This window comes from Equus caballus, chromosome 20, assembly GCF_041296265.1.
Source record: "Equus caballus isolate H_3958 breed thoroughbred chromosome 20, TB-T2T, whole genome shotgun sequence".
In the NCBI taxonomy this organism is placed as follows: domain Eukaryota; kingdom Metazoa; phylum Chordata; class Mammalia; order Perissodactyla; family Equidae; genus Equus; species Equus caballus.
Genome location: NC_091703.1, coordinates 55,346,805 through 55,361,614, shown reverse-complemented (window position 1 = coordinate 55,361,614; position 14,810 = coordinate 55,346,805).

Sequence of the window (14,810 nt, the reverse complement as noted above, 5' to 3'; positions counted from 1 at the left end):
TATCAGAGTCTGCAGTCTCTCATCTACACTATTTATTACAAATCTATCAATTTTGTTCTGGATTCACTTCCTTTCCTATTTAATCTTGACCCAAGATACGATCATTAAGCTGCATAAACCTCTTCTCTTTTGCACCATTTTCCACGCATCACACCAACTTTGTAAAATCCCAAACCCAGAGCAAGCAATGTCCCAGTTACTAAATTTTCTGCTACAGAAAGTCACCTAATAGGGAAGATTGAAATTCATGGTTTCCACCTCAATTGGATCTTGAAAGCCTCCTGGCAAAGCTCCTAGCATTACTAGGTGGCAACCACTCCATTCTCCTCAGCTGCTAATCCCAAATTCTGCATTTCTCAGAAAAACATTACTCAGCCAGATCCTCCCTCAACCTGAGCAAATCAACTTGCCTTATATTTAACCAAGAATATTTAAGTTGAAACAAAAAGCATTTTCTCCTCTACAAAATTATATATATGTATATATATATATGCCTATACTCCTTTTCACCTATAGATTTACCTTAGAAAACCTATGCTACTCCTGTGTGTTTCTCCTTTATCATGCTATTATCACACTCACAATACTTCTGAAACCTGATGTGTGGAGTTTTTCCCACACATCGTGCAATTCTATGACACCACCTGGCTGTTCTACAATTTAACTCAATTCTGACACTACCTACCTGGAGATAACATCAGATCCCACAGGCTAAGGGCTCAGTCTTACAACAACACTGCCCCCTCCCCACTGCAGATACTAATTGCAAGTCCAGGTTGTCACCTGTGCTTCTGACCCATCAGCTATAAATTGGAGGTTCCTATGACCCCAAATCAGGTTCAATTAATTTGCTAGAGTGGCTCACAGAACTGAGGGAAACAGTTTTCTTACTGTTTACCAGTTTATTATAAAAGGATGTGATAAAGGATACAGACGAGCATCCTGATGGAAGAGATGCGTAGGGCAAGGTATGTGGGAAGGGGCACAGAGCTTCTATGCCACTCTCCCTGCATCTCCACATGGTCATCAACCTGGAAGCTCCCCCAACATCCTTTTGGGGTTTTTTGGAGGCTTCATTACATAGGTGTGATTGATTATATTATTGGCCATTGGTGACTGATGCAACCTCCAGCCCCTCGCCTCTCCCCAGAGGTCAGAGAGTGGGACTGAAAGTTCCAACCCTCTCATTGGAAGGTTGGCTCCACTGGCAACCAGCCATCATCCTTAGGCAGGGTCCAAAAGTCACCTCATTAACATAACAACAGACATCTTTATACTGCTCTCATTGCTTAGGAAATTCCAAGGGTTTTAGGAGCTCTGTGTCAGAAACAGGGATGAAGATCAAATGTATATTTCTTATCATAAAAAACAATGTCACACTGACAAAAAATTGTGTGCAGGTAGTTTCTTGAGATGTGATCCCAGAGAGAGGGTGTGAGGAGCAGAGGAAAGAAACAGGAAATAAGGATGACCACAAGGATAGGTTTCTGAGTGGGCCAAACTGACAACCAGCTGTTTCTTGTTCATGTGCAGTCTTCTCAGAAGCTTTAGAAAATATGAGAATTCTCCATCCAGGGGACAAAAATCGAAAGTATTTATCAATCAACCCCATCCATAGTTGGGCAAATGTGGTCCCATGGGCATCAGTTCCCTAATAAACATTTCTAAATTTTCTCCAGAGTTTCACACTGAATGGTTAGTGGTCTACTTAGCATCTCATTGAATTTCCATAGGTATCTGAAACTCAACAGGCCAAAACCCAACTTGTCATCATGTACTCCACACTACTACACACACACACACACACACACACACACACACACTCCCACACATCCTTACTCCTGTTCTAGTCTCTCTATTAACATCTCCCTCAGTGCCTAAGCCAAAAAACCTGAAATCATCCCTGATTCCTCCTTTCCTGTTAAAATTTTAATCAATATTTCAGTTTCCCATTGAGCCTTACCTCCAGAATAGCTTTCAAATTAATTTCTCCCTTTGTATTCCTACTGCCACTGTCTTACTTCAGGTCCTCACCACTTTTCCTCTGATTACTCTAATTTCTGCATAAGCAGTTTTCCTGGCTTCTTCCTGATCACCCTTCCATTACTTCCAGTATGAGGTTTCCACTCCAGCAGTCAGGTCTAATCCCTGTCTTATAAATTTGCCTAATGCACTTAGTTACCTTCTCCACATAGTTATCTACAACGCTTTATAGTGACTGTCCATCCCTTTAAATAATCAAATTCTAATCCTTCTTCGAAGTCATGATCTCATTCTAACTCCCTCTTGAGGGCTTGTCTATTTGCATGAATGAGTTCTTCCTCCTCAGAAATTATTTAAGAGGTAAAGGTATCGTCTGTGTCACTCAGTTACTTTTATCAGATTCTTCACTTTACTGCTAATAGTTCCAGAATAGGCAGTTGGCAGTTTGTCTCTCTAGCCAGAATCTAAGCTTCTTGAGGACAGGAGTGGGGTGTCTTCTCTTTATTCCTTTCTGCACTTTATACATGTTAGTTGGTTAGTTCACTGAAGTTCAACAACAGGCTATAAACATAGGGGATGTTTCACGTGTACACAAGGGACATATTTTTGATATTAGCTGTGTCAACGTCACCCTTTAGACATATTTCCAGATTTTTGAAATTTACTAAGATGTGTAGGGATAAACAATTGTTACTTTTACTTGTGAGATTATGTTCCTAAAAAAATTTTTTTTCAACAAAATTACACAAAGAAACAGGTATAATTATGACGTTCCCCTCTGTACAGTCCAGGAAGTGTGCAGCTAATTCACTTCCTGATTTCAAGCCAACATTAGGGCCCTGCCCCATGGCAGAGTGGTTGTCCGTGTGCTCTGCGTCGGTGGCCCAGGGTTTCGCCAGTTTGGATCCTGGGTGTGGACCTGGCACATTCAACAGGCCATGCTGAGGCAGCATCCCACATAGCACAACCAGAGGCACCTACAACTAGAATATACAACTACATACTGGGTGGCAGGGGGGAGTTGGGGAGAAGAAAAAGAAGAAGAAAAAAAAGTTTGTCAACAGATATTAGCTCAGGTGCCAATCTTTAAAAAAATGAAATAACTTTATAATAAAATAAAATAAAGCCAACATTAGCGTCAACACCAGTAAAAAGCTTGTATGCACACATGCGCATACGCTCAATCAGAACTGGCTTGTCAACAGCAATTAGTTTTGAACTGTCTGTTTTATTCCAAGGGTATTCCTTTTGGCACTTCCTGCATCTGATCACGAATAAGCTTCAACTGAAGGAAGCTCTTCTAAATGTGGGGAGAAATACAGCAGTTGACTGCATTATCATTTTTCTCTCTCACCCTATCATGCTCCCAAATATGGCTCAAATATTTATTATGTGCTTCTTTCAGGGCACTAAAGGTTCATCTCACCAGGACATAAAAATGAAAAGATGATCTGAAGCAGTGAGGAATGTGCTGACAATTGGATACACTTGAATGTCAAATATTAATATTCTGAATAATTATCTCAGGTTATTTTAGGATATTTTGCCAGGTTGCACTTCTTTGGAGATATTTCCATGGGAATTATTTTTGTTTTAAAGCCATACAGGCCGCTCTGTGAAGTCCCTAAATCTAATAAACAACAAAAAACGAATGATTTGCATGGAACTTCACCCCTTTCAATCAGCTTTTATTTCCTTAGAGTTTCTAAAAAATGTTGCAAAATAAGTTGGGTATTAGTAATAGTTCAATACTGATATAGCGTCTACTCTGTGGTTGGCATTGTTCTAAGAACCCTTCATGTATTAACATAGTTAGTAGTCAATATTATGCTCCCTGAGTTACAAATGAAGAAACAGATCAAATAACACATCCAAGATCATAGTGCTATTTGTGTTGCCCCAATTTTATTTTTTCACGTATTTAATAAATATTTAGGAACACTTACCATGTATGAGTCACTATCTTTATGTATATTTTCCCTTGGCCCCGATTCTCTCAATTATTTTTTTCTTTTTCACTCATATTTTATGTATGTTGGAAGCCCTAAAAGCCTTGGAATGTAGTATATATATATATATATATGAGTACATATTTATATATATGTGGGCACAGACACATACATATGCATCCATTAAACAAAACACTCCCATGGCTGATTTTGAAATGCAGACAATGTATGTGTTTTATTTGCTATGTCTCCCCACCTTCCCCAAATGCTCCAGTCATTGTAATCTCAGCATCACTGCCGTGACATACTTGTGTATTTGCTTGTGGCGTTTCTGCAATGTCCTTCCTTCTCTATTCATTTGAATCCTATTCTATAAGTCCCATCTTCTTCATAAAATCTACTCAAATACTTCACTCCCCAATTTCTGTCTCCTCTAAAATCTTACACTTACATTATTACATAGTCACTGCAGAAGCCATGAGATGTACTTTTAAATCCTGTGGGGCACTTAACACTCTGTCTAGGACTTAACAATGAATACCAGTTGGTTGTTTGATTGATCAATAAGCACAATTGTCCTTTTATTTTCTTATATTTCCATTTCATAAAAATACAGCTTAAGAACATGTAAATTATGACTACCATACAGAGTAATCAGAGAGAAAAGAGCACGTCCTAGGTCAATGGTAAATAGGGTTAGTAAACCTTCATTCTTCTTTCAAGGACCTTGAATTAACTTATAATTATTTGTTAAAAGATATTCAGCCAAAATATACATGGAGTGGGTAAAATATCTTACTAATGTTATATAAATTATTTCTTCTACATATACACAAGACACTTAACAGGCTTTATAAATGTGGATTTTACTTTAAAAAAATATTTTCCCAAACTGCACCTTTACAGAGGATACGCTTAGCTCCTAGGTGAGTCATCTCTCCATGATGATTCATAGTCTTCTGTTTTACAGAGTCCCTTAAAATCAGAATCTTTTATAAGAACAATTCTGAGGGGGAATACATTTTTGTGCACTTCTCATCAATTGTAAATAGACTCAAAGTGGTTGTTGAGATATACGGGTTTGACCTCGTCCTTAGAGATGGGAGGATCAAGGGAAAACAGTACAAAACAAACTTTTGTGTGCTAATGGTCCTGCTATGTATTTACTGGCGTAACATGTGAACAGGTTCTGAAATGTCCCTTTATAGGAAAATACTCTAGAACCTATTTGAAAGGGAAGAGTTGAAGCTCTTTACATGAATTATCTAGCAATAACCAAATACTCCTGTATGCAGAATAGCGTCCGGAACATCTGCTTCTTTGTTTGTAATAGTGAACGGGACCATGTCACTTATGTCTCTATTCTAATCTCAAGCTAGGTGGTATAAACCAGGATTTGGTAAACTGAGGCCTGTGGGCTAAATTCCTTCCTCCCCACTTGTTTTTGTCAATACAGTTTTATTTTATTAGAACACAGACACGCTCATTCACTTTCATATTGTCTAAGCCTGCTTTCAGGACACAGCAGGGGGTTGAGCAGTTGCAACAGACACCATATGACCTACGACATCTAAAACTTTTACTATCTGCTCCTTTATCGAAAAGGTTTACCAAACTCTAGTCTAAGTATATTATGTGAAATTCTTAATCGCAGATTTACCTGGTGAATACGTGTCACCTATGTCCTTATCAATGGATCCGAAGAATCAATGAAAAGAACAGTGGGGCTGAAGATGCATGCTTGTGATGAGTTAGCCAGTGAGTCTTACCAAGCACATGTAGCTGCTGTTATAATTTCCAGTATTATTTTTATTGGTGAAAGTTATTGAGCATTTAGGATGTGACAAGCACTTTATATGTAGTATCTCATTTATTCCACACAAATAATCTTATGAGGTAGGTTCTGTTAAAATCTCAATTTTTGAAATGATGAAACTGAGGAGCAGAGAGCTTAAGTAACTTGCCCAAAGTTACACATGTAGGAATAGTCAGGACAGGAGTTGGCAACAGATCTATTCAACTCTACGACTCATGTTCTAAATCACTGTGTTCACTGCACAACCTCAGGGACCAGGGAGGGAACCAACGGAATATGGAAGATCCAGACTCTGCCTAACCCTGCAGCTTCTAAACGTTTGGCAGACAAAACATATACATCATAAACATCTCTACGGGGTTCATGGTAGACACTATTCTCAAAACTTTACACATATTATTCCATTTAATCTCCAAAACAATATTTTGATTTAAGCTGTATTTTTCCACCACTTTTCATAGAGGAGGAGCAGAAAGCTTAGGTCACCTGTTCAAGGCCACACAGTTAGAAAGCCACCACAGGTCTCTGCTTAATCACCCCACACAGTTCCAGACAACAGTCAACAAACAATAGCCATACCATTGAAGCTTTCAAACAATTTTTAAGTTCCTTACTCTCAAATATGATCAGCTATCCAGGAAATGTTGGACATTTAAGGAAATATTCTAACATGAAAACAAGTAAACATAAAGGAAGTACTCAAAGACATTGAAGAAAACGTTAAAGAAATATCTATAAATGTTATATTGGAAAAAACAAGAAAAGATGTTTTACCTATGAAACACAAATAAGACGCTAATTTTTAAAAGGAAGGACAGTCAAGGAAAAAGAAACAGGTTTTGGAAAATAAAAATATGAGAGGACAATAAATTCAATAGAAGTAGAGAAAATAAACAGCGATAATAAAAATAAGCAAATGATAAGAGAAAATGGTAATAATATGAAAAGGTATAAAAACTCAAATATCTTAGAAGTGCTAGAAATTGTCAAATAAATAATTTAAGGTCATTTTTCAGAACTGAAGAATATGAGGTTCCAAACTGAACAGGGTCCACTGGTGACCAGCACATTAAATGTAAAAAGACTCCTATCAACAAACACTATCATTAAAATGAACAAAACAGGCATAAAGAGAACTCAAACACTTCCAGAGAGAGAAAAAAAATAAAAGTTCGCTTGTCAGTACTTTATACTGGAAAGACTTATGACTTCTCAGCAACATGAGAAGCTTGAAGAAAATGGAGCAAGATATTTATTTTTCTGCATGAATTGTAAATTTCTGAGGACAGTGTTAAAGCTTTCCACTAGGATTTTCATATTGTCAGTTTCTTTTTGTGCATCTAAGAATTTTGCCTTGGCTATTTTGATCCTATTTTATTTGCTGTATAAAGTTTTAGCTGTCGTTTCTTCATGGTTTATTGTATCTTCTTTCCAGTATGTTCTCTTTTTGTGTCTTTTAATCATTGCATATTGAATTTCACTTTAATATTAGCAAGGTCACCTCTATTCTGCATTTTTGTACATTTATCTTTTAGAGCTTTTGCCACCTCAGGATTTTCAACAGTCTGGTTATTTCATTTTAGAAATATGTTTTATGAATACTGAAGACGTTTAAACATATTTGACCATATATTTCTCTATTAATGTCAAAAATTAAAGTGTCCATGATCTTTCACACTGTTCCTAACTCAGCATGAAAATGATGAAAATGTTAATTTTAAATTTCCTAATGAAGTGTTCCCATTACTGTCTATTAAAAAAATAAGCATCCTTTGAAAATTTTTCAGCAGGTGAGAAAAAGATCCCATTATTGTTTTAGAGTAATGATTCTGGAATTAATGAGAACACATTGTTTGGGAATCGTATTTGGAGGGTGTGGCAATTCTGGCTAAGGAGCTATTGTAATAGTTTAAAGGAGAGATGCTAATTGCTTCATCCAAGGCAGTTAGAGCAGGGGATTGAGAAATGATCAACTGGATAAGAGGCCCAGGGAAGTAGAGGTGGGAGCCTGTCCAAGATGTTGGGGTTTCGATTTGGGGTAACTGGGGGATGTTAGTGGCACTTATTGTCACAGGAAGTGAAAGAGAAAGAGAAGGGTTTTCCATATGTTGGTTTGAAGCATCTCAAGAACCAGAACTCCACCTTAGGGTTTCAAATAGATGCTAGTAAAATAATGAGTCCGTCTTAAAGTAAAACTTTCCCCTAGTCCTGCCTTGACCTAGTACCTGGATTTTGTACTTAGACTTTTATCTGACTGCTCCCATTACTAAGTACCCATCTGTGAACCGGTTCCTCTCAGATTTTTCCCTAATTCCAAGGACTAAGATGCTTCCTCTCATCCCCACAGTTCATTGAGAAGTGTATGCTACCTATTAATCCCCTAATCCCAACTCCTCATTTCTATGGATCGCTTATCTCCTGTCCAATATCGGTTAAGATTCTTGGATACAGACAACAGAAACCAACTCTGGCTAACTTATTCAGTAAAGTAATGATAACAGGTACCACAAAGACCCAATAGACAAGCTAGAAACCCAGCCTTAGACAAGTGTTAAGGCCCCAAGGGAGGCTAGGCAGTGAGAACCACAACCCAAGGCTCAGGAAATGGTTAATTAAGACTCAGCTTCTGGTACAGCCACCATGATGCTGCAGGACTTGTGGCCACCAAAGCAGAGACTTGAAACCACCACTCCAGATATTTGATGCCACTACGGCTATTGTTAATAATATCTAAACTGATTGGCATCTTTCATGCCCGGTTCAAACTCTCTATCAGGAGTGTTCTCTGACTGTACTTAGGTCACCTGCTCATGTCTTTGATGTCAGATATGGAAACAGATCCTATCACTCCTCTTTGGCTTCCCTAGTAAGGGGATGGCATTGCATCCCCCCAAATTATTCAACGAACATTTATTGAGTATATACGGTGTGCCAGTTCTAGGCACTTGTGTACAGTAGTGAACAAAATAAGCAAAATTCCTTGCCTTCATAGACTTGTAGGGTAAGGGTGCAAAAAAGTTTCTGGCCTGCCTTTGCCTGAAGCTTTTTCCCTCTGTTATGAATTAGTTTTGCAAAGATCCAAACTCTAGACAAATGATTGATTGATTTTGTGAAATTTATGTTTCCTTAAGAATTTAGGTCAGCTGCAGGGTTGAAGATACTATCTAATAATAGATATATCCTAAAAGTTTGCAAAGTCTGAACGGCGGCTAAACCTCCATTTAATCCTTAGCTCCCAGGAAGAGATGCTTATCCTTAAAGCAATGCCAATGCAAGGGGAGGTTACATCCCTATCTTTAGGGGCATCATTCTTGTCTTTGGGACATAGCAAATATTTAAAGCAGACATACAATGCATGTTCCACAAGCCACATCAGGCCCTTTTGGAAAAACAAGATCAAGGCAGGCTGAATTAGTTTTAACCCAAATGGCTTCCTCATATACTCCAATATATCCTATTGCTTGTCATTTATTTATCAGCAGGTTGGCAGGGGAAAGGTTTACAAATTTCTGTAAGTTTTATGTGACACAGGAGCCCTCGTAAGGAAATGGAAAGAAAGAAGACCCAAAGAAATGGTGAAGTCTAAATACTTTTATACTAGGTTGAACAAAGAGAGGCAGTTGTGGAAAAGTAACTAAAGCATACAAGATATAATTCTGATGCATTGGGATGGATACATTGGAGTTGAAGGAGACAGGAAGCAGGGACAAGTGTTAGAAACCATTGTTCTGGTGAGAAATTATGGGGAATGGAATAGACTAGTGGCAGTGAAAACAGAGAGAGGAGGAAATGAGAGAATCTAAGAGGATATTAACCTTTCTAGCTTTCTCAGCCTTAAATTTCCCATCTCTGCTGATAAGGCTGTCTCTCTTTCCCCTGGTACAGGCTGGGTTCCTTCCATATGGGAAATTTAATTCCTCCTTTCAGGGGACAAGGAGGGTCAGAGTGGCCTTCTTGCACTGGCTGTTTCTTAAGTAACTTTAATTCAAAATAATCAGTATGCCAAAGAGGCTTATTTTGGGGTGGCATGCCCTGAACCCAACCACTACCAAATCTTAAAAAGGAGAAAACAAGTGTTTCCCGGGTCTAGATGTCAAAGTGACAGCAGGGGCTCAAACTGTGACTCAACCACGTCGCTGGAGAAAATATGAGTTTCCTAGGAAACCAGCACGAACCAGAGCTGTAGGACTCTTTAACTGCTGAACAAATTTCTATGCAACTCACTGACTTCCACCTTGTGGTAAAATATTACTTTGAAAACCTTTACAAGCTAATAATAAATAAAATGCAACACTAATTCGTTGATTTACTCAACAAATAATTACAGAGAGCCAACTATGGGCTGGGAACTTTTCGGCTAGCTGAGTGTACAGCATTAAAAAGATTGACCAAGTCCTTGCTTCTCTGGAGCTGACAGTCTTATGGGAGAGCAGTCATTAAAGGAAAAACAAAATATATAGGCTATAATATCATATATTTAGGTCTGTGGGTGAAAAAAATAAAGCAGACTTCAAGGATGATGAGCCCTGAGTTGGGAGTGCCACATTAATTGGGGAGACACTGAAGGTGGCTCAGAGGAGACGAAAGTGGAGCAGAGACTCCTCCAACAAAGAAGTGAGGGAGCAAGCCAAGTGCATATCTAAGGAGGACAGGGAGTAGGGCATGTGAGAGCTCCATGGCACCACATGTTTGGTGGGTGTGATACTGAGGTATTGAGAGCCAGCCGGTGTAGCTTTATCAGAGAGAGTGAGCAGGAGGGAGGCAGAAGATTCAGCTGGAAAAGTAACAGGGCCAGACCATTCAGGGCTGTGTAGGCCACTGGAAGGACCTAGGATTTATTCTAAGTGAGATGGAAAATAAGACGGGAGTGTCAGCAGCTGAGTAAACAATCTGATTTTATTTTTAAAGGGACCACCCTGACAGCTCTGTGCAGGGATGTGAAAGATTTCTGAAGATGTAAGAATATGATAAATAGTGTATAATATCGCTTATATGAGGAATCTAAGAAAGCCAAACTCAACGAAATGGAGAGTAGAGTGGTGGTTACAAGGGGCTGGGAAAGGGGGAATTGGGAAGATGTGGGTCAAAGCATGCGAACTTGCCGTTAGAAGATGAATAGCTTCTGGAGATCTGACGCACAGCATTGTGATTATAGTCAACAAAACGGGGTTATATACTTCAGAGTGGCTAAGAGACTAGCTCTTAAATGCTCTCACCACAAAAAAACTAAAAAGATAATTATATGACATGACAGAGGTATTAGCTAACACTATGGTGGTAATCACATTGCAGTACATAAATGGATCAGATCAACACACTGTACACCTTAAAGCTACACAATGGTATGTGTGAATTATGTCTCAATTTTTAATAAGATGTAAGAATATGCCCATAGAACAATATTATTATTTGCATTTGAGTGAGTTACCTTGTTTTCTCTTATTTAATTAATTTTGTTGGTCTTCCCTTTTACGGATATTTGACAGGGGGGATCCTAAAGCTTGCAAGATATTCTATCCATGCCGACAATAAAGTGTTTTGTTTTTTTTTTTTTCAAATTGCCACTGATGTAATCATTTTCTACCCTCCCAAAATCCTTGCATTCAAACTCTAGATCTTATCAGATTTTAAGTAAGCATAGCAGAAAAAAATAATCAAAAAGTTCTGTTGTGTGAGAAATGTATCTCCAAATACTATATATCTCATAAATTTGGATGGCAATAGGGAGCATTTTCTTTGCATTCAACTAAAGAAAGAGTCATCAGAAATATTAATGAGGGGAGATCTCGTCAAGATGGCGCTGTGAGCAGACGTTGAACTCGCCTCCTCCCACGAACACAACCAGGTTACAACAATTTTGGGAGGAATCACCCTGGATTGAAAACTGAAAACTGGATAAAAAGAACCCCCACGACAAGGGACAGTCCTGACGAAAGCAGAAGAGGCAGTAACTCCGGCCAGAGAGGAAAAAAGCCACCTTTGGGAGCAGCGGAGCTTCTCAGCTGGCCAGGCGGGAGCCAACCTAAGGTACGAGCCCTCCCTGGAGGAGTGAGGTCCGGAGCAGGGGCAATACTGCTATAACCATCCTTCGGACTCAGCCAAACTGAGGGGGGGGGGGGGGTCTTACTGTCTGGCTTTGCTGGCTATTAACTGCAGCGAGGACACCCCAGAAAACCTATCGGCCAAAAGCCTAAAAGATCCAGGTCTTAAAGGGCCCACGCACAAACTCACTCATTGCAGCAACCTAAAATCATCAGAGAGAAGGCTGACTGTTCTTTGGTGAAACAAGACTCACCTGGTGGGCTCTGGGGGCATCTAGGTGAGAGGAGGATCCTCTCCGGAGACTGAGACATTGGTGGGGGCCGTTGCTCTGAGCTGGTCCAGGCATGCTGATAGGGACACGGTGGGGGCCTTTGAGGTGCATCCCTTGGGCTGTTAGCCCAGGGGTCTGCCACACCCACTAGAGCACACCCACTAGAGCACAGATTTAATCCAGTTCAGCCAGGGCAGGAAACCCGCCCTAAGGACTGGCCCCACCTAACAGCAAGCCCTCAGGCTACTTTTCAGCCTGCATTGACTGAGTGCCTTGATCCTCTACAGGCAGGCAAGTGTGTCTGCCTCTTGGGGCAGGGCTTGTGTGAGGACCAGATGAACTGTGGGGGGCATTGGGTCAGAGGTGGGGGCCTCTGCAGCGTGGCGTGGTGGTACACTCGAGGGGGTTGAGAAGTGTGCACGGACCAGGACTGTGTTGATAGTGTATGTGGTCCAGAGGGGGGTGAGGCTTATCAGCGGCAGAAGACTTGTGCTTCACAAATAGCCATAAAAAGGATCAGCCCCACCTTCCAAAGCCTGAAACAACTGAGTGCCTCTATGCCAAGGGCTAGCCCCACTCAGCTGCACTCCTCTAAGAGAACTGAAAACAGCCCTGTTGGCCTCAGGCCTATCACAACTGTACACCCCTGAGCCTAGCAACCAGCTACACTGGGTACCAACCCAATTAAGAGGACAATTGCAATAAGAGTGTGCTAATAGACTTTGTAACCAATAGTGCTGAGGCCCCTCCAAACCAGATTTACAAACAGCTGGCCAGGGAAGGAAAGATCAGACTCCCTGGGTACCTGCAGTGGGAGCAACCCTGCCACAGCAGAAGAACACGAGTAGCCCACAAAGGGGTCACTCCTGGTTCTTATGGTCTGGTGACGAGAGGGAAGCACACTGTTGGGCCTCATAAGGCATCTCATACATAAGGCCACTTCTCCAAGATCAGGAGACGCGGCCAAATCACCTAGTACAAAGAAAATAGCACAGAGGAAGAGGCATAATGAGGAGGCAAAGGAATACTTTCCAAGCAAGGGAACACTACAAAACACCAGAAAAAGAACTAAGTGAAACAGAAACTAGTGACCTCCTTGACAAAGAATTTAAACAAAATATAATGAGGATGCTCACAGATGTGCGGAGAAGAATGGATGAACACACTGAGCACATCAGCAAAGAACTGGAAGATATAAAAAAGAACCAATCAGAAATGAAGAATACAATATTCGAAATGAGAAATTCACTAGAGGGACTCAATAGCAGAGTAGAGGAAGCAGAAGAACGGATCAGCGAGCTAGACGAAAGATTAGAGGAAATCACCCAAGCAGAACAGAAACGAGAAAAAAGAATTAGACAGAATGAGAACAGTGTAAGGGAACTCTGGGACAATATCAAGCATGCTAACATTCGGATTATAGGGGTCCCAGCAGGAGAAGAGAGAGATAAAGGGGCAGAAAATGTATTTGTTGACATAATAGAGGAAAATTTTCCTCACCTGAGGAAGGAAACAGACATCCAAGTTCAGGAAGTACAGAGAGCTCCAAACAAGAGAAGCCCAAAGAGGCCCACACCAAGACATATTATAATCAAAATGTCTAAAATTAAAGACAAAGAGAGAATCCTAAAAGCAGCAAGAGAAAGGCCACAAGTGACATATAAAGGGAAGCCCAACAGGCTGTCAGCAGACTTCTCACTCGAGACCCTACAGGTGAGAAGAGAATGGCACAACATATTTGAAGTGCTAAAAGGAAAAAACCTAACACCAAGAATACTCTATCCTTCAAGTCTGTCATTCAGAATGGAAAGAGAGATAAAGAGCTTCCCAGACAAGCAAAAATTAAAGGAGTTTATCACCAAGAAACCAGTTCTACAAGAAATGCTGAAGGGACTTACTTAAGTGGGAAAGCAATGACCACAAATAGAGATAAAAGAAAAAAAATAATAAAAAAAACCCCAAAACAACAACAAGAAAAAACAGGCAATAAAATCACTTGTAAGGTAAAAGTATAGTAAAGGCAGCAGATCAACTACCTGTGAAGATAATATGAAAGTTAAAAGACAAATGTACTAAAATTACCTATTTCAATGATAAGAGGGTAATGGATAGACATACACTAAACAAAAGACTATATATGATGTGAAAAACATATATGTGGGAGGCGGGGAGTGAAAAAGTAGAACTTTTAGAAAGAGGTCAAGCTAAAGAGTCTATCTACTCAATATAGACTGTTATATGCATAGTATATTAAATAGGATCCTCATGGTAACCACAAACCAGAAACCTATAACAAGCAGGAAAAAAAGTAAGACAAAAAAATCAAACATATTACTAAAGATAGCCATCAAACCGCAAGTGAAGAGAGCAAGAGAAAAAGAAAGGAACTGAGAAGAACTACTAAAACACCCAAAAAAAGGAAAAAGTGACAAAATGGCAATAAATACATATTTATCAATAGCTACTTTAAATGTCAATGGACTAAATGCTCCAATCAAATGCCATAGGGTGGCCAACTGGATAAAAAAACAAGATCCACGTATATGCTGCATACAAGAGACACACTTCAGACCTACAGACACTCACAAACTGAAAGTGAAAGGATGGAAAAAGATATTCCATGCAAATGGCAAAGAAAAGAAAGTGGGGGGTGGGTAGCAATACTTATATCAGACAAAATAGACTTTAAATCAAAAACTGGAATAAGAGACAAAGACGGGCACTACATAACGATAAAGGGAACAATCCA